The sequence below is a fragment of the Myxocyprinus asiaticus genome, chromosome 16, assembly GCF_019703515.2.
Source record: "Myxocyprinus asiaticus isolate MX2 ecotype Aquarium Trade chromosome 16, UBuf_Myxa_2, whole genome shotgun sequence".
NCBI classification, from domain to species: Eukaryota; Metazoa; Chordata; class Actinopteri; order Cypriniformes; family Catostomidae; genus Myxocyprinus; species Myxocyprinus asiaticus.
This window is the reverse complement of record NC_059359.1, coordinates 38,803,304-38,821,772: the sequence shown is the minus strand read 5'-3', so window position 1 is coordinate 38,821,772 and position 18,469 is coordinate 38,803,304. Positions and strand designations below refer to the sequence as shown.

At 37.1% G+C, this 18,469-nt stretch overlaps 1 protein-coding gene across 5 annotated transcripts in view; it reads right to left on the bottom strand.

Moving 5' to 3' along the window:
• Positions 1 to 17,299, bottom strand: part of LOC127454417 (calphotin-like) — a 192,902-nt gene extending 175,603 nt beyond the window's left edge. For all 5 annotated transcript variants that reach the window (XR_007899524.1, XR_007899526.1, XR_007899525.1 and 2 more), the window contains exons 1-2: positions 17,182 to 17,299; positions 15,361 to 15,555 (exon numbers count right to left, since the gene is read on the bottom strand). The gene's annotated coding sequence lies outside the window, so the exon portion shown is untranslated. The remainder of the gene's footprint in view (positions 1 to 15,360; positions 15,556 to 17,181) is intronic.
• Between the last annotated feature and the right edge of the window lie 1,170 nt (positions 17,300 to 18,469).

The following is an 18,469-nucleotide window of genomic DNA, read 5'->3' as shown; positions in this document are numbered from 1 at the left end:
TATTGTAACCGGGCTTTTTTGTGGCATTGGTGCAGCAAAGGCTTCTTTCTGGCAACTCGACCATGCAGCTCATTTTTGTTCAAGTATCATCGTATTGAGCGAGCTAACAAACTTATTGACTATTTATACACAGACAGTAATTGCAATTTAAAAAGCCACAGGTGTGGGAAATTAACCTTTAATTGCCATTTAAACCTTTGTGTGTCACCTTGTGTGTCTGTAACAAGGCCAAATATTCAAGGGTATGTAAACTGTATACAGTTGTGCTCAAAAGTTTGCATACCCTGGCAGAAACTGTGAAATTTTGGCATTGATTTTGAAAATATGACTGATCATGCAAATTTTATTTAAGGATAGTGATCATATGAAGCCATTTATCATCACATAGTTGTATGTCTGCTTTTTAAATCATAATGATAACAGAAATCACCCAAATGGCCCTGATCAAATGTTTACATACCCTTGAATGTTTGGCCTTGTTACAGACACACAAGGTGACACACACAGGTTTAAATGGCAATTAAAGTTTAATTTCCCACACCTGTGGCTTTTTAAATTGCAGTTAGTGTCTGTGTATAAATAGTCAATGAGTTTGTTAGCTCTCACGTGGATGCACTGAGCAGGCTAGATACTGAGCCATGGGGAGCAGAAAAGAACTGTCAAAAGACCTGTGTAACAAGGTAATATAACTTTATAAAGATGGAAAAGGATATAAAAAGGTATCCAAAGCCTTGAAAATGCCAGTCAGTACTATTCAATCACTTATTAAGAAGTGGAAAATTCGGGGATCTCTTGATACCAAGCCAAGGTCAGGTAGACCAAGAAATATTTCAGCCACAACTGCCAGAAGAATTGTTCGGGATACAAAGAAAAACCCACAGGTAACCTCAGAAGAAATACAGGCTGCTCTGGAAAAAGATGGTGTGGTTGTTTCAAGGAGCACAATACGACAATACTTGAACAAAAATGAGCTGCATGGTCGAGTTGCCAGAAAGAAGCCTTTACTGCGCCAATGCCACAAAAAATCCCGGTTAAAATATGCCCAACAACACCTTGAAACGCCTCACAGCTTCTGGCACACTGTAATTTGGAGTGACGAGACCAAAATAGAGCTTTATGGTCACAACCATAAGCGCTATGTTTGGAGAGGGGTCAACAAGGCCTATAGTGAAAAGAATACCATCCCCACTGTGAAGCACGGTGGTGGCTCACTGATGTTTTGGGGGTGTGTGAGCTCTAAAGGCACAGGGAATCTTGTGAAAATTGATGGCAAGATGAATGCAGCATGTTATCAGAAAATACTGGCAGACAATTTGCATGAAAGCTGCGCATGGAATGCCCTTGGACTTTCCAGCACGACAATGACCCTAAGCACAAGGCCAAGTTGACCCTCCAGTGGTTACAGCAGAAAAAGGTGAAGGTTCTGGAGTGGCCATCACAGTCTCTTGACCTTAATATAATCTAGCCACTCTGGGGAGATCTCAAACGTGCAGTTCATGCAAGTCGACCAAAGACTTTGCATGACCTGGAGGCATTTTGCCAAGACAAATGGGCAGCTAAACCACCTGCAAGAATTTGGGGCCTCATAGACAACTATTACAAAAGACTGCACGCTGTCATTGATGCTAAAGGGGGCACTACACAGTATTAAGAACTAAGGGTATGCAGACTTTTGAACAGGGGTCATTTCAATTTTTTCATTGTTGCCATGTTTTGTTTTATGACTGTACCATTCGGTTATAACCTACAGTTGAATATGAATCCCATAAGAAATAAAAGAAATGTGTTTTGCCTGCTCACTCATGTTTTCTTTAAAAATGGTACATATATTACCGATTCTCCAAGGGTATGCAAACTTTTGAGCACAACTAAATAGCACCTTTAATTTCTAAATGAGAAAAAAAATATTGTCAAATTGTGCCACCTTTAAAATAAAAATCATTATTTAAATGTATATCAGTCAGATCTTCAGAAAAGTCGCTGAGGTAATCAAAGAGCTTTAGGTGAGGTCATATTTTTAAATACGAAGAGGCTTTGAATGTCTATGCAAGGAAAACCACACAGTTCTCCTCTTCTTCAATGACCTTTTCCGTGTATGAGGTAACCATGCAGGGGATTCATGCAACATCTCCTGTGCATGACCGTTATTCACCACCGGGGGCAGAGTAGGCTCACTCATTCGCCTGGCTGGCCAGATAAGTAACCTGGCTCTCAGTGGAAAGTTAAACCCGTCAGGGCCAGATGGTTCCATCTTCCTCTCGGTGGAGTGGACCATAACTACTACCCTCCTGTGACATCCCTACCCTCGCCAGGGCTGTAAAAATGTCAGGGGTAATCACTGCCCTCCCAGAGTGCTTCCTCCTTATAACATGGGCCCCCCTCCCTTAACCTGTTAATGCCAATATCCTCTTAGTGCCACATTCAGCCTCCCTGCAGCCTCCTCCTGCCTGTTCTAGCATTATATGTGTGCAGAAGTGGCATGCCCTTCATGCCCTACTCAGATTTCTGAGCCAAGTGGATTCTGAATACATGGAATGCCTTGACTCCATTTTCATCATTATCAATTACTGTAAGTTGGACTGTTATTGTAGTTCAATTAAAAAGTGTCATAGAATACACTGAAAAAAAAATTGCTAATCAGTATTTTTGTCTTGTTTCCCCAGTCAAAAATATCTAAACATCATTAAACAAGATAAATTTACTAAAGAGAAAAACTGCTCAATTGTCTCCAAAGAGTATTAAATATCTTGAATTTTTCTTACCCCTTTGACAAATTGTTTTATTTTTCTATATTTATTTCCTTGTTTTAGCTCAAATCGAATTCAAGATAATAATTTAAGATACTCTGAAAACAGATCTTGCTATCTTACACTTCTCAAGTGTACTTCTCAAGCAAATGTATCTTGTTTCAAGGATATGTAGATATTTTCCTGGAAAACAAGACAAAAAATACTGATTTAGAAAATTATTATTATTATTTTCAATTTGTGGCATGTCTAAATTTAGTCAGTCCAACTGAGTCTCAACTTCTGCAGATCGTATGCGTTAAACTGAAAAATATTTTATCGTCAACTCACCCTTACTGTATATGTCACACATTTGGATTTCACCCTGTCTACACCGGACGCGGGCGATGTTGTGTTGAAACGTGCAGTAATGGCTTGAGGCTGTCTACACGAACATCCTGAACCATTTATTTGTCTTGTTGTCAGGAGCAGCGCCAGCGTGTTCAGCACAAAATGGCCGTTTACTGTCGCCGTGACTTCCGCATCTAATGTAGACAGCATCGTTGATTATATTGGGAGCGATTTGCTTTTGTCACCTCACACCGCTCGCGCCTCGTGTAGACAGGGTGTTAGTTTAAAACAAGAATACTGTATATAACACCCATTCTACACCACTTGCGCCACAACGGCTTGAGGCTGTCTACACTGGGCGTGTCGAAACAAATATTCTAAACAGCACGTGCAGCACAAAATGGCCATTTACAGTCGGTGCAATGTGACGCGACTTACGCATCCAGTGTAGACAGAATCATTGATTATAATGTAAGCTATCTGCTTTTGTAACATTGCGACGTGACATTGCTCGTATCTGGTGTAGACAGTGTGTTCTTTTAAAACAAGAATATACTGTATATAATGCCCTGTATAAACCAGATGCGAGCAATGTCACGTTGCGCTGTTACATAGCGCCGCAATGGCTTGAGGCTATCTACGCTAGACGCATAAAAGCGAACGTTTTTAACCATTTATTTGTCTTTTTGGCAGGAGTAGCGGCAGCACATGCAGCGAAAAGTGGAACGGGACATCCGTTTACTGTCGGCATGGCTCAATGCGACACAACTTATGCATCTAGTGTAGACAGCATCATTGATTATAATGGGAGAGATTTGCTTTTGTCCCGCTGCGCCGCTCGCGTCTGGTATAGATATGGTGTTAGGCTCAGATCTGAACCCTGAACCCCTTGCATGCAAAACAGACTTTTTGAATTTTTTGAAAGTTTTGAAAAGTTTTGAAATGTTTTTGTTTTGTTGTTTGTTGTTGCTGTCAATCATTTACAAAAACGTATCAAATTAATTATATGATGCGCAGATGAATTCATGGAATTAATCACAATTAATCATATTTATCAATATTTGCTGAGAAATTCCCCCCCCCCCCTTCATCCCCTTTTCATCCCCTTTTCTCCCAATTTTGAATGCCCAATTCCCACTACTCTTCTGCCGGGTCACCTGAAACAGTTACAAATGGCGTAAGCCTGTGGCGGTTCTTGGCTCGTCTTCTTCTGTCGTGAGACACAATGGCTCTCATTGCACCTGTCACTCACTGCCACTCCATCTCCATGTATAATTTATTGCATTTAATTATTGCGCCACTGCTGACAGCGGCCGCACTTGCTGTGCGCGGCGGAGCTGCCTTCCAATGCTGGAAGAACAGCTCGTTGGTTTTGTTGTCTGATGCACCATTGACTGTTTTTACAGAGAGGCAGACACGGCATGATTAGCCCTACAGGCATGATGCACATACATTAGGCGCTCTCTCGGCGGCTGCCGTTCCAGGCCTGAAGAAAGCACAGGGGGAAGCAGGGTCCCACTGAGACTGTGGTATGGGGAATTTGGAACAACATCAGATTATTCTAGAAAGTTATGGGATCATTTCTTAGGCACATATCCAGGGCCTATGATCACAGATCCATAACACTTTCTTGCTTCTTGGGGAAGATTTTGGAAGGCAGACAGGGATGTTTGGAGCACTTAATAGTCAGAGATTAAAATGTTGATCTTTTATATCCCTAGTCAAGATTCCTATTGGAATTTCTCTATTTGGAACCAGAGGAGTCCTAATGCAATCAAATAAGGGGTCATTCAGACCAAACACGTTCTCGTGCTAAAATCAGCTAGACGTAGTGCAAAGCATATAAAAGATCGCAGGTGTTTTGAGATGAGCTTTTAAAAGTTTTTTTTTTTTTTTTTTTCTCCTTTCATCTGACACAGCATCCAAAGATTGTGGAGCTCCTGGGCAACATGCTTTAAAAAAAAGAAACTAGACATGAACAAATAGTTTAAAGATGTTCGTCTAGTGCATGTTTACATAGAAAAACAATGAAAAAAGAGCGCAAAAATAATGCGTTCGGTGTGAACAGCCATTAAGACTTTCTTTCTTCCCTGGAACACAAAAGGAGATTTTAAGCACATTGTTAGCTTTAGTCACTATTCACCTTCATTGTATAGAAAAATATTCATTAAAAGTAAATGGTGACTGAAGTCCTTAAAGAGATAGTTCACCCAAAAATCTCATCATTTACTCACCCTCATGCAATCCCAGATGTGTATGACTTTCTTCTGCTGAACACAAGTGAAGATTTTAGAAAAATATTTCAGCTCTGTAGGTCTATGCGATGCAAGTGAATAGTGACCAGACCTTTCAAGCTCTAAAAATCACATAAAGACAGCATAAAAGTAATCCATAAGACTCCAGTGGTTAAATCCATATCTTCAGGAGAGATTATAGGTGTGGGTGAGAAACAGATCAATATTTAAGTCCTTTTTTACTATAAATCTCTACTTTCACTTTTATTTTTACATTCTGAAAGTACTGAAATATTGGTCTGTTTCTCACCCAAAGTGATTGCATTGCTTCAGAAGATATTTAACCACTGGAGTCGTATAATTTACTTTTATGCTCTCTCTTTTTTTTTTTTTTTAAAAAAGGTCTGGTCACCATTCACTTGCATTGTATGGACTTACAGATCTTAAGGGATCAGGGTGAGTAAATTATAAGAGAATTTTCTTTAATGTTCCATCTCTTTTTGTGTTCCACAGAAGAAAAAAGGTATTATTTGAAGACATGAGAGTTAGTTAATAATTAATGATAGAATGAAATTGATGGTTAATGATTTAAAAATATATATTCATTTTTGAGTGAAATATCCCTTTAAAAAGTATTAATTTCCTTTCATTATCAGTTCACACACACTTTTCATTTGCTTCTCTTCTCATTCATTTTAATAAATCTGTCCATCATTTAATCATTTAATAGATTTCAAACTATTTGGATTATTATGTTAGTACAGTATCAACATAGAATTTGCATGTCTGAAAATGGGTAATCAAACATAATTAATTGTCTTTGCAGTACTTTAGATTTATTTCTCATAAATACCACAACCAACATTGGTGATCATATACAGTAGGTGGTATGGTGTAGATGGTACAAGCATTCACTAATTTCTCAACAGTTTTGTTCAATCATCCTCCAAAAGCTTTCCTTCAAATGGTTTTCAATTTTGGAAAAATACATATTTTCTAGCCAAAAATTCAAGATTCAGTGCTTTGCTTTTAAAAACACCTAATTCAGTCAATAAATTCCACTGCGTTTGTGCTCGACAGATTGTGTCTGGCATGGTATCAATGTGTTAACACATTGTTTTGGCGTAGTTCAGGCTGTGAAGTCCATAGCTCATTTGGCCTAATGACAAACCTGCAGTCCTTGTGGCAGCTAAGCCCCAGCTGGAGATCTCGATTGAATGCTTTAAACATGGTATAAAATTCTTCCAAAAAGCCCCATTCCAAAGCCAATTTAAACCTTTAGTTTTTTTTTCAATAAAGGCTAGCAAAGTTATATAGCCTACATTAAGTCTCTGGCAAGCTCTTGAAACTCTAAACATTTCTAAATTACGTATGGAGATTGGACCACATAATACAAGTAGATGGAATGAACATTACTATATGCATTTCACTCTTTCCATGCTAGGCTTCATTTTGTAACAGAGCGAGCTCAAGATCCTTAGAGGGTCCTGCTTCAGTGAGCAAATACTGAGGTAAATCTTACGATCTGTCCTTTTGAATTACAAGTGACTTGCAAAAACCTAAAAGAAATCCACTTCAGGTTCAACCAGCTTAGCAGCCTCAACATAAGCCCAAAAGCCCAATGAGCACTATAATTTCAACCTTATGTTATGGACACACCTGAATGGACCAACTAAGACAGTGTGACAGGACTGACTACCATCATTACTGTCGCAGTGCTTGAAGGCGTATAGTACTGAAATGACCTTAATTTGTCAAACGTGAGAACAGATATACAGACTTGAAAAGAGTAACACATATGTATAATGCTCTGGTAGAATAGAATGTCCCAGTAAACTCTGACCCCATAATGGCCTCAGGCTGAAGCACAAGTTATGACAGCAGCCTTGTACAGCTCAAGCACTGACTGAGTTAATTGTGCATGTGATGAGAGCATTTGGACTTCAAAAACCCCATGCATGGGAATTGAGTTTTACTGCTCATGCAGTGCCTGCATTGCAGTCCTCTCTCATTATGGGCCTTACTGGGTGGGTTTAACAACAGAACATAGAATAGAGATGGGTGTTCCCTGTCAACTCAAGAGGTCCCTGGCTCAGTTTAATTTTATTTATTTTTTATTTATTTCTTTGGTGAAAAACAAACATAAATGATAATGGAAGACAAAATATTAAATGCCATGAATCAATATAAACTGAGTGATGCATTATTTTGTGGGGGTGTTTATTTTACACATTGATAGGTACTTTTATTACTAAAATCCGTTGACTTCAGCACCCCTTGTTGCCTTACATGCCAAAAAATAAAATAATAAAAATAAAATAAAAAATAGAAAAAACTAAACTTTATTTTTGTTGTTTTTCCAGAGTTGGAGTGCCTGTAACTCTAAAGACATCATCCTTTTAGATTATGGTTCAAAACAAACTACTTTTTGTATCTCCATTTATAAGGCCCTATATAGTAATTACCAGAGATATGGGGCTCTCAATGTGGCTCCATCCATAAATTGTTACATTTTGACTCATTTTCAATGGTCTATAACCAAATTTGGGTCACATGGTATGAAGATAGTTTTTGTTGTCCAACAAAGCAAAGGTTTGTAGTACAAATAATGTTGAAACTACAAATGTATGTTTATTTATTCATATAAAAAACAATGTGAAAAATCTTAATTCACTACTACTATTCTCTACCAGTTCAAGGTTTGGACTGACTATATTTTTCTAATTATCTTTAAAAAAAATGTATCTAAAGGCTTATGCTTAAATGCTTTAAATTAGTTTTGTAGACAAATATACACTCACTGAGCACTTTATTATGAACACAATGGTCCTAATAAAGTGCCCAACATGGTCTTCTGCTGTTGTAGCCCATCCACCTGAAGGCTCGACGTGTTGTGCATTCTGAGATGCTATTCTGCTCACTACAATTGTACAGAGTGTTTATCTAAGTTACCATAGCCTTTCTGTCAGCTCAGACCCGTCTGACCATTCTCCACTGATCTTTCTCATCAACAAGGCATTTCCGTCCGCAGATCTGCCGCTCATTGAATGTTTTTTGTTTTTGGCCCCATTCTGAGTAAACTCTAGAGACTGTTGTGCGTGAAAATCCATGGAGCAGTTACAGAAATACACAAACCAAAATGGGATCCAAAAACCATTTTTTCCCCATTCTGATGGTTAATGTGATCATTAACTGAAGCTCCTGACCCATATATTCATGATTGTATGTATTGCACTGCTGCCACATGACTGGCTGATTAGATAATAGTCCCATGAATAAGTAGGTGTACAGTTGTTCCTAATAAAGTGCTCAGTGAGTGTAGTAAAAATGCTTTTGTTTGGGGTCAATTTGACACTGACAAAAATCGCATTTTAGAAAAAAAAAAGAACGTATATTGTGCTGTTGTATGAATTTCTTTACAATTAATTTTTTAATGGATGAGTTGAACTGAATAGTGAAGGAAAAGTCGCTAACAAATGTCCAGCATATATGGGAATTCCTTCAATACTTTTTAAAAAGCATTTCGGATGCTCCCCAAGAAGTTGGTTGAGAGAATGATCAGAGTGCAGAGTTGTAATTTAGACAAAGGGAGGCTTGAAGAAGCTAAAATATAAAGTTAATTCCCATACTTCCATTTGAAGCCTCATGCCTTGGTTGCCATTTTAAGACATATTTACTTAAATATGCAAACAAATTACTTTGCCTAGCATTATTATAAACACAACATTTTTGTAGTTCATTAGACTCTGCACTCATTTCAGCTTCAGCTTATTTATTCATATATTCATGTATTCAAGTATGCAATTAATGTGCATGTGTGACTGCCAGATTATGCTTATCCTTATTTTTTATTTTATTTTTTAAATCAGCTCTCTAGTGTAATAGCTCTAGGTGAAGTTTAAATTACAGGCCAGTGTCGGATCAGTGTGACTGGAAGAGTTTGATTTAGTATCTAGGAAACTGTTGGAAACTCAGACAGGGGCCAAATTCACTGCCTGTTTCCATTCTCCTCAGAACAGCACCGCTATGCAATGCCATCGTACACACGCCCTGTGCAGATTCCTTACACAGCTGTTACAACACAACAGTGTTAGAAATTCCCCACAGCAAACAGCCAAGACCAGTGCAGCTAAGCGGAGAACTTGAACTTCCCAGAGGAGTGCTGTTAGTATAACAGCTGACAGAGAGCCGGCTTCCTGACTCGCATACCACATCGGCCAAGTCATTCCTTGGATTTGCCGACCCGAGGTGACCGTACAATAAAGTGGATGGATGGATTTTCCCTTGAAAAGTAAATACACACAAAAGAAAGAAAGAAAGAAAGAAAGAAAGAAAGAAAGAAAGAAAGAATATTGAAAATATCTCAGAAAATGATGCCTGGGCACAAGTAGCAATTTTTTCCCTTTTCAAATCTTTAAAAAAAAAAATTAATTATAATAATTCTATTATGAGTCAACCCTCATTCCCAAATGATCGTATATAAAACTGTTCACTTTAATAATAATGTTCACTAACTTGAGGATAATTCATTTATGTATTGATTTGGTGATAGTAACTAAAGTGTCCATGTTACCATAGTGAGTATGAAAGATTAAGAGCGTTGGTGTTCCCTTACTTTTACTTTTATCCTATATGAAGTTATCGCAATCAAATGAGGCTTCTCTCTCTTCAGATGACTGTGATTAGTGTTAGCTTGATTCTGATTCATCTAATTTAACACTGATAACATTTTACATTAATGTTCCTTTTGTTAAGGGTTTATAAAGGGGGTTATTAATGTTTAATAATTAATTTAAAAATGCATTATAAATCATTGATATGCAATTATAACAACATGAATAAAAAGGGAGAATTTCATTCCAATACTTTCCAAATAGTAAACCATTTAATAATTCCATACGTTATAAATGCTTAATAACACTTATTCAGCGATAGTAACCTATAAAAATGAACTTTAATGTAAACTGGACACGTATGCAGAATTATTAAGGAGTTTCCAACATAAGATACTGTACATAAAGTTCAGTATGGTTTAATTGTCATCAGGCTTTATTATACGATACATGCTGTGAAAGAGCATGAAGACCAGAAAAGTGTTTTTACAGAGGAGTTTAGGTTACTAGGACTAGGTAAGTTGGGACAGCACTCGGAGTAGCACCATTCTGTTAACATCAATGTGACAAGGAAAGTGACAACACAAGTAAGTCAAGACATTACAGTAATGAATATAAACACAACGCAGACTGTAGGAAAATGACATAATCCCTCATTTTAATCTCACAATAATTGTCTATTTTTGCTGCATTGTGACAAAAATTATGAATAAGGGCATTTTAATTATTAATATCAGTAGAAGTGTATTTATTAGGCATTTATAACATGAGGTAAAATGGCTCACTATTTGGCAAATATTACATGGAAGTCTCCCTTTTTATTTATGTTATTACTGCATCTCAATGATTTATAATGCATTTTTAAAAGACTTTTTAATCATTATTGAACCCCTTTATAATTCCTTAACAAAGGGAACATTAATGAAAATTGTTACCTTAATTTCTTTAAAGAAAAACACCAGATAATAAAACTTTGCAATGTCACACTTCGTTTCAGCCCACGTAAGAATAATATCCAATACATTTTTACTACTTCAATGAAATTTTACTGCAAATCGTGTACAGATTATCTGAGCAAGCAACAGAAAAACCAAGGTGGGCGGAGCTTAGCTAAGTGTCAATTAGAAAAAAGATTGTCAACCCTTGTAAGCACCTTCTTTAGCCTTATTAATGACATAATTTACTGGCCTCATTCACTGACAGATGTAAAGAAATGCATTTACAATCAGATGAACTTTAACTCCAGTATTCTGTAAGTGGTGTGCCTTTTCATGTGGTCACTCTGAGGTCAGTAGGAATCTTACACTCCTCAGCATTTTATTCTGGCAGAAAGTAAGAATGACTAATCTATGATCTTTAGTTGCGTCAGCCTCTGGATTCCCGATTCATTACACGTACAAACAAGGATAAGTGACCTGCTGGTGAACCGCTGAGAGAATGAACAATCCTTTCCCACGCACACTTTTCTCAATGTCTCATCCTCTTTTTCTCTATCTCTCTCTTTCTCTCCATAGCAGAGCTGCCGTGTCCTTATGTGGCTCCTGAACTCCCAGCACACCTAAACCTGTGTGAATGAGTGGCTTGTCTTCCTCTTTGACAGTATAACTGTTTGCATGTGCTCTCTGCCTTCAGCTCAGACAAAGATGTACGAAGGATTGTGAACTCAGCTAGACTGACAAATTTTCTATTCCAACATTTTTCCTTGCAAAAATAGAACTCTAATAGTATCCATGCTTTTATCATGAGAGAGTATTGCTTAAAGGTTAACACTAGTTTGCACTGTACCAGCAAAAATGGAAGGAATAAAATATATAAAAATTACTTGAAAATGAAACCCATGCAGCTGTTTAAGTCAACAAGGTGCTAGATCATATACAACGGTCAAAAAGTATTTGGACACCTAAGCCACTTATAATGTCTGAATTTCATTGCATCAGATAACAAAATATCAAACCAAGTGGTATCTGCAAACAAATGATGGTAGAGCTTTTCTCAGAACTAACTTTACTTTTCTTAGCTATGTCTGCAATGACTTTTAACCAATTGACCACAATGGGATTTTTAGTGGATGTATGCAGTCAGTTCCCCTCAAGTTCACACAGATTTCCTAGCAGAGTAACAGCAAGAATAGTTCATCACATTAACTATGCACATGTTCCACTAACATTTGATGACCAGAAAGTGTCTAAATTAATTTTTAATTTTGAACTATTGATTTACACTCACTGAGCAATTTATTTGGGACACTATGGCCCTAGTAAAGTGCCTGACGTGGTCTTCTGCTGTTGTATCCCATTCACCTCAAGGTTCGATGTGATGTGCATTCTGAGATGCTATTCTGCTCACTACAATTGTACAGAGCGGTTATCTGAGTAACCGTAGCCTTTCTGTCAGCTCAAACCAGTCTGGCCATTCTCCGTTGACCTCTCTCATCAACAAGGCATTTCTGTCCGCAGAACTGCCGCTCATTGGATGTTTTTTGTTTTTATCACCATTCTTAGTCAACTCTAGAGACTGTTGTGTGTGAAAATCCCAGGAGATCAGCAGTTACAGAAATATTCAAACCAGCCCATCTGGCACCAACAATCATGCCACGGTCAAAATCACTGAGATCAAATTTTTTTCCCCATTCTGATGGTTGATGTAAACATTAACTGAAGCTCCTGACCCATATTATATGCATGATTTTATGCGTTGCACTGCTGCCGCACAATTAGCTGATTAGATAATCACATGAATAAGTAGGTGTACAGGTGTTCCTAATAGTGGTCACTGAGTGTATATTGTATTTTTATGAAGGCCTAGTTCAAAAGCTAACAAACTTTTGACAAGCAAACACTACATTAGTGTTCCCTTTGTTAAGGGTTTATTAATGACTCATTTACAAATGCATTATAAATCACTGACATGTGGTTATAACAACATGAATAAAAAGAGAGACTTTCATGCAAAACTTGCCTCACATGTTATAAATGATTAATAACACTTATTCAACATTAGTAACCTTTAAAACATTTACTTTAATGTAAAGTGGACACATTTTAAGAGTTTATTATGGTTTTTCCAACATTAGAAACCTATGTACATAAAGTTCATTATGGTTTATTTTATGATTTATGCTGTGAATGAGCATGAAGACCCGAAAAGTGTTTTGCAGAGGACTTTAGTTAAATTGAACTAGTTAAGTTGGGACACCACTGGGAGTAGCACCATTCTTTTGACACCAATGTGATAAAGAAATTGACAACACAAGTGAGTCAAGACATTACAGTAATGAATATAAACAATGACACCATTTTTTCTTCTTCTTCTTTTACATATTACTCCAATTAATGGCCAGAGGAAAACATTTAGCATTTATTTGCTTTTTCGTAAGAACTTAGCAGAAAAAACACTGCTTGAGACTAGACTGCCAGCTGTCATCAAAGCCAGATAAACCCCACTGTTAGTCAGAGCCTAATCTCAAAAATAGACAGATCAGTAGAAAATTAACTTAATTAACTTCAGTCTTTTTGTGCAAGACTGCCAATACATAGTAATGTATCTGCTGGAGTGCACTAGGGTTGTTTTTATTTAATTTATTTATTTTATTTTATTTTATTAGTAATTACAGAAAAAAAAAAAAAAACTGCACAAAGGATAAGTGATACCGTAATCACCAAAACAAAACAACAATAAAAATATGAGCATTTAACCATTGTGAAGTCAAAGAGAAATAATGTATTCTGGTTGCCGTTTCTTTATACGTCTTAGTGTGCTGACAGAACATTTTCACTTATCTCTGGACGACAGGCACTAAGAACTAAAACTAAGCCTGATATTCCACTTTATTTCACAGGCTGACCACCACAGGCAGGGAGAATCAAGAAGATAGACTGTCAGGACAATTGGTAATGCTAATCTAAATATGGAGCTTTTACAAAGCACACTGATATGCAGAAGAGTCTGTGAATTGGGAAGGAGGGGGGGGGGGGGGAGACACAGAAGCTGAGAGATCTTTTTACACCTAGACTGCAAGCCAGAGCCACAGGGGTGACATCAGACTATATCTCCTCTCTTTTGGTTATTGAATAATGTGGATGAAAAGGAACAGGTTAGAGAACAGTCACTATCACATCGCCTTGACCTATCATTAGCACCATCTGCTATTTTCAAGACAAAGAGTGAAGTCATCGCTGGTGGTGTGTGTGCACTGAAGAGGGGAACAAAGCAGACTTCATAATGCATAATTACTCAAAATACTATGTAATGGATGTAAAGATTCCATTTGCATTCATGTTTATATTCATGCACTGCGATTAACAATCAATTACACAAGCCTTGTTTTTTTTATTCTTAAAACCAATGTTCCATAACCTCAATTACCGCTTAGAGCACGTATTAAAGAACTTTTTAATGCGCACCTTTATGCAATTCACATATAACACTCTTTTAAGACAAAATCCATGTCACACCAGTGTTTTGTCTGATGTTCTCTTCATTACTTTCAGAGCTGTGACCTCCAACATGGACAAAACGTGCTGCCGCGCGCTGCAGGGAGGTGGTGGGCGGGGCCACATCGTTCCCGCTCTCGTTTTATTGGCTGAAAATGACATCATACTGGAGCCTAATAACATCATAGTAGAGAGCAGCCTTAAGGCGAGATGCTTGGCTGGCTCCGACGCAGTCTGAGCTCACTCAGTCCTCGACTCATGATGGGATTACTCATCCCAAACTTTGCTTTAGTGAAAGAAATGGCCGTAATGCGGTTGTGAATATTTCGCATGGCTCGCGCACGCCCAGTGCAATGCAGCCAGTGCCAGAGACGCTGTCCAGCTTCACGCGTGCTGAAAAAAACATTGCTCTGCTACATAAAGCCATTTAAACTGAATAAACCCGCTTTAAAAGCTAATAATAACAGTATCATTATCGAAATCTGGCCAACCATGTGTGAAACCAAGCATTTCAGTCTATATCTGCCAATTTATTGTGACTGAATGACACGTGTCCAAAAATCATACCTGAACAAAGAGCAATAATATTCAGCTAAAGTTTAATTCTGCCGGCCATGACAAAGCCTGATGCACACATTACTCATTACAGAAACCTGTCTGTCTAGATGCTAGTTTGAGTAAAAAAAAAAAATAATTAAATAAATAAGTGTTGTAACTCTTCATAATAACTATAATAACAAAAAAGTATAGTATTTGCTTAACAGGCCTTAAAAATAGTTAAAATGTTATTTTAAACTTATATAAATTAAAGTTTAATATATAAACATACATATATAAAAAGTTTAACACAACATTTTATCTGTTTTAATAGCCTATTTGTATTATGCATGTGCATGAACTTCTGTTATTTTAAGCATTATACAATGTTTAATGACTTGTTAATGGAGAAAAAAAAAACTATTACGAAGGGTTAGCAAAAGTGTTTCAAACTTAGGGTACTTACCTTTTTTTTTTTACAGTGTGTTAAGACCGTAGAAATGAATAACTGTCATTATGAATAGCCCATTAATCCCAGAATAAAGTAATATTCCACTGCAGAAAAATAATGAAAGTGTGTCCATGAATCCTAAAAAGGGGGTCCCTCGAGAATAGAAGTTATCCATTATCCACAATCTCCAATCTGAATGTGTATGTTGGCCTAGAAAAAAAGAAATACAATTTTAGCATCAACAAACAGGCAGATTGTTTCAAGTTCTCTCTCTAGCTTTAGACACAGATAAATAATGCAGAAATTGAGCTCGCCAAAAGCTTTAAGTGATTGATAAGTCTTTGAAAAGAAATATCTTTACGAGTAGGCCCTCTTGTAGTTTAAGACATACCGAATTCGAGCAAAATGTGTCATAATGGATAACTAATTTGAGAACTTGTGGATTTAAGGGTGATTTTTATCTTATTATCTTGAACTTTGCATTTAAATATGTTATTATTATTTGTTAGCATTTGCCTTTATTTTTTTCAAAAGACAAGTTAAAACTGGACTGTTGTGTATTGCATATTAATCTCTAATGTATTTGTGTGTATTATTGGGGTGCAAGAGCAAAAAGGACTAAATGTGTCTGTGAAATCTGTAAAAAGTTTGTCAAAAGTGAACTATTTGTGCGTCATCAGAGCTACAGAGTAAATTAAACGTACTATGATTCAAATAGTCATATACAGAATATATATAGAGTCTGCTATATTTTGAATAGAAGAACAGGACATAAAACCTGAAATATAAAGACAAGTGGTCAGTCTAGAAAACACTTTAATGGAAAAGCTGAAAAAGTTGTCTTCAGTGCAGTGCCTAGTTGATCTGAACATACAGTATTATTGGGTAAAAATCTCATTAAAAACTCACAGAAATAGTTGAACAAGTCTTAACTTAATCAGAACAGATGGATAACTAAGCTTTCAAGTTCATCAAGTTATGGAAATAATTGTGTTGTTTAAGGTGGTGTTTCTCTTCCTTTTGTTTGAGGAAACTTTTTTTTAATGAATGCAGTTTATTGCAAAATCAGGTGCATAAGCAATGAAGGTCAAAATCATCTGTCATCATCATTTGTTTCTAAGGTGCCTCATATTCTCAGCTTGGCAGCTGCAGAACAAAGAAACTCCATCGTGCTTTTCTAAGTTCTGTAACAAAGGACTGAGTCCGACTGCTCATTGAACCTGTTGCTTTTTTACACAATCTGCACATTTCATGGTTAATATGCATTAATCCTGCACAGCAGAAATAATCACAAATGGCAACAAAACGTCCATTGCATTAACAGTGAAAGATTTAATCTAGAAGAAGACATTATAAATACAAGTATGTTGAATTTATCACAAGGTACGAGATAATTCGAGATATCCATCACGCGGTTAAAGACTTCATTATCTGAGAGTTTAAAGACACAAAACTCGCTATTCTTTACATTTGAAGTGTGAAACACTTTTTGTGCGTAATTTTCGGCCAACTTCCTTCGCCATTCAACTTTTGACAGCTTTGTCTTCCTGCGTCATCCTTTTCGTCCCTCATGATGAGATAAAAGTGGAAAATAACCCTCAGGCTTTTAACCGAAATACATCCACCAAGTTTCTTCATATTTCATCTTCATATTTAGTTTGTGCATCTACAGTCGCCCTTCAAAGCGCCCCGCTGAACAAAGGAACGCTCCTCTTGCTTTGTGTTCAACTTTGCGAGCTGACGTACAAACTCTTGGAGAACTTTTAAACATAAAATTCATTGACGAATTACATTTGAGCGCGAAACGAGCGTGATGAGCGCGTGCGATGAACTCACCTGAGCATTTTGCGGGGTGTTGGCGTGAAGTAGCGGCCACGGAAAAACTTTTAGAGTGCATATTTGGGTTGTGTTGATGGGTCCCTTTGTCTACACGTGTGAAGGGGGTTCTTGGCCGCGCCTTGTTCATTTCAGTTCGAGTCCCGCCCTCTACATACAACTAAATTACAACAAAGAGAGCAACTTGCTAGAGTATTCGGGGGTGCCCGACAGTTTAGTACTAGATTCGTGATTTATTGCTCTCAGTGGTAGAAATACGAACGGAAAAGGCTTATATTTGTCTTTATTATAAGAACACATCTGTTCCAAAACCCCCAAAGGTTTGGACTATTTTAAGTTCACATCGGTAACTTTTTGGAGTGTAGACTAGCCTATTTGTACCACAAAGTAGGCTACGTATTTCTTTTTCCAAAAGAAGTAAAATATTCTATTCTGGACTTGTCTTGCATCTCGTCCACTTTTAACAACAGAGCAGACGCGCGATAGACTCGGTGCACTGGCACAGTCGATAGACCTTTGGTAATCGTCACTTTTCAAATTCAGCGTTTGCTAAAAACCAGATAGGCTACTATATGCCCAAATAGTATATAAACACTTAAGAGACACTTTCGAATGCATGAATGTCATTGGATTCGATGTTAAACTACCATAGCAAGTGTCAAGTGAAAGATAGCACAAGGACACTTTTAAAGAAAAACATTTTACAGTGTTCAAACAATGTACGGTTCAGAATCAATACAAAAAGAATTTGGATACTTTCTGGTTGTGAAGTGCATTAATGTGATGTACTTCACTTGTGGTTAGGGCACCTGTGTAAAGTTGAGGGGAACCGACTTCACACATCCACTAAAAATCACCTTGACACCAGTTGTTAAAAAATATTAGCAAACTAGTTCTGAAAAAGAAAATCGGCAAAAAATTATCTAACATATAACATCATCTAACATAATCTGCTTGCAGACACCACTTGGTTTTAAGTGTGGCTTAATTGCCCATATAGTCTCAAAAGTCTAATAACACATGATTTATTTTTTTTTTATTTTTTTATGTGTGTGTGTGTGTGTGTGCATTATATGCTCTAAATTATAATGTCAATATCAGCATAATTTTGTAGTAGCTGGCTGAACAAGTGAACACAATACTACACTAGCATACATTCAGGCAAGTTTCAGCTATATAATGAAGGTAGATTTTAAGTGAAAGAGTGAACCATGTTGTTTGGACAAGGATGTGTTATATAAAAGTCAGGTTGGGGCAAGTTGTCACATTTCTTAGGGAGCAAGTGGTC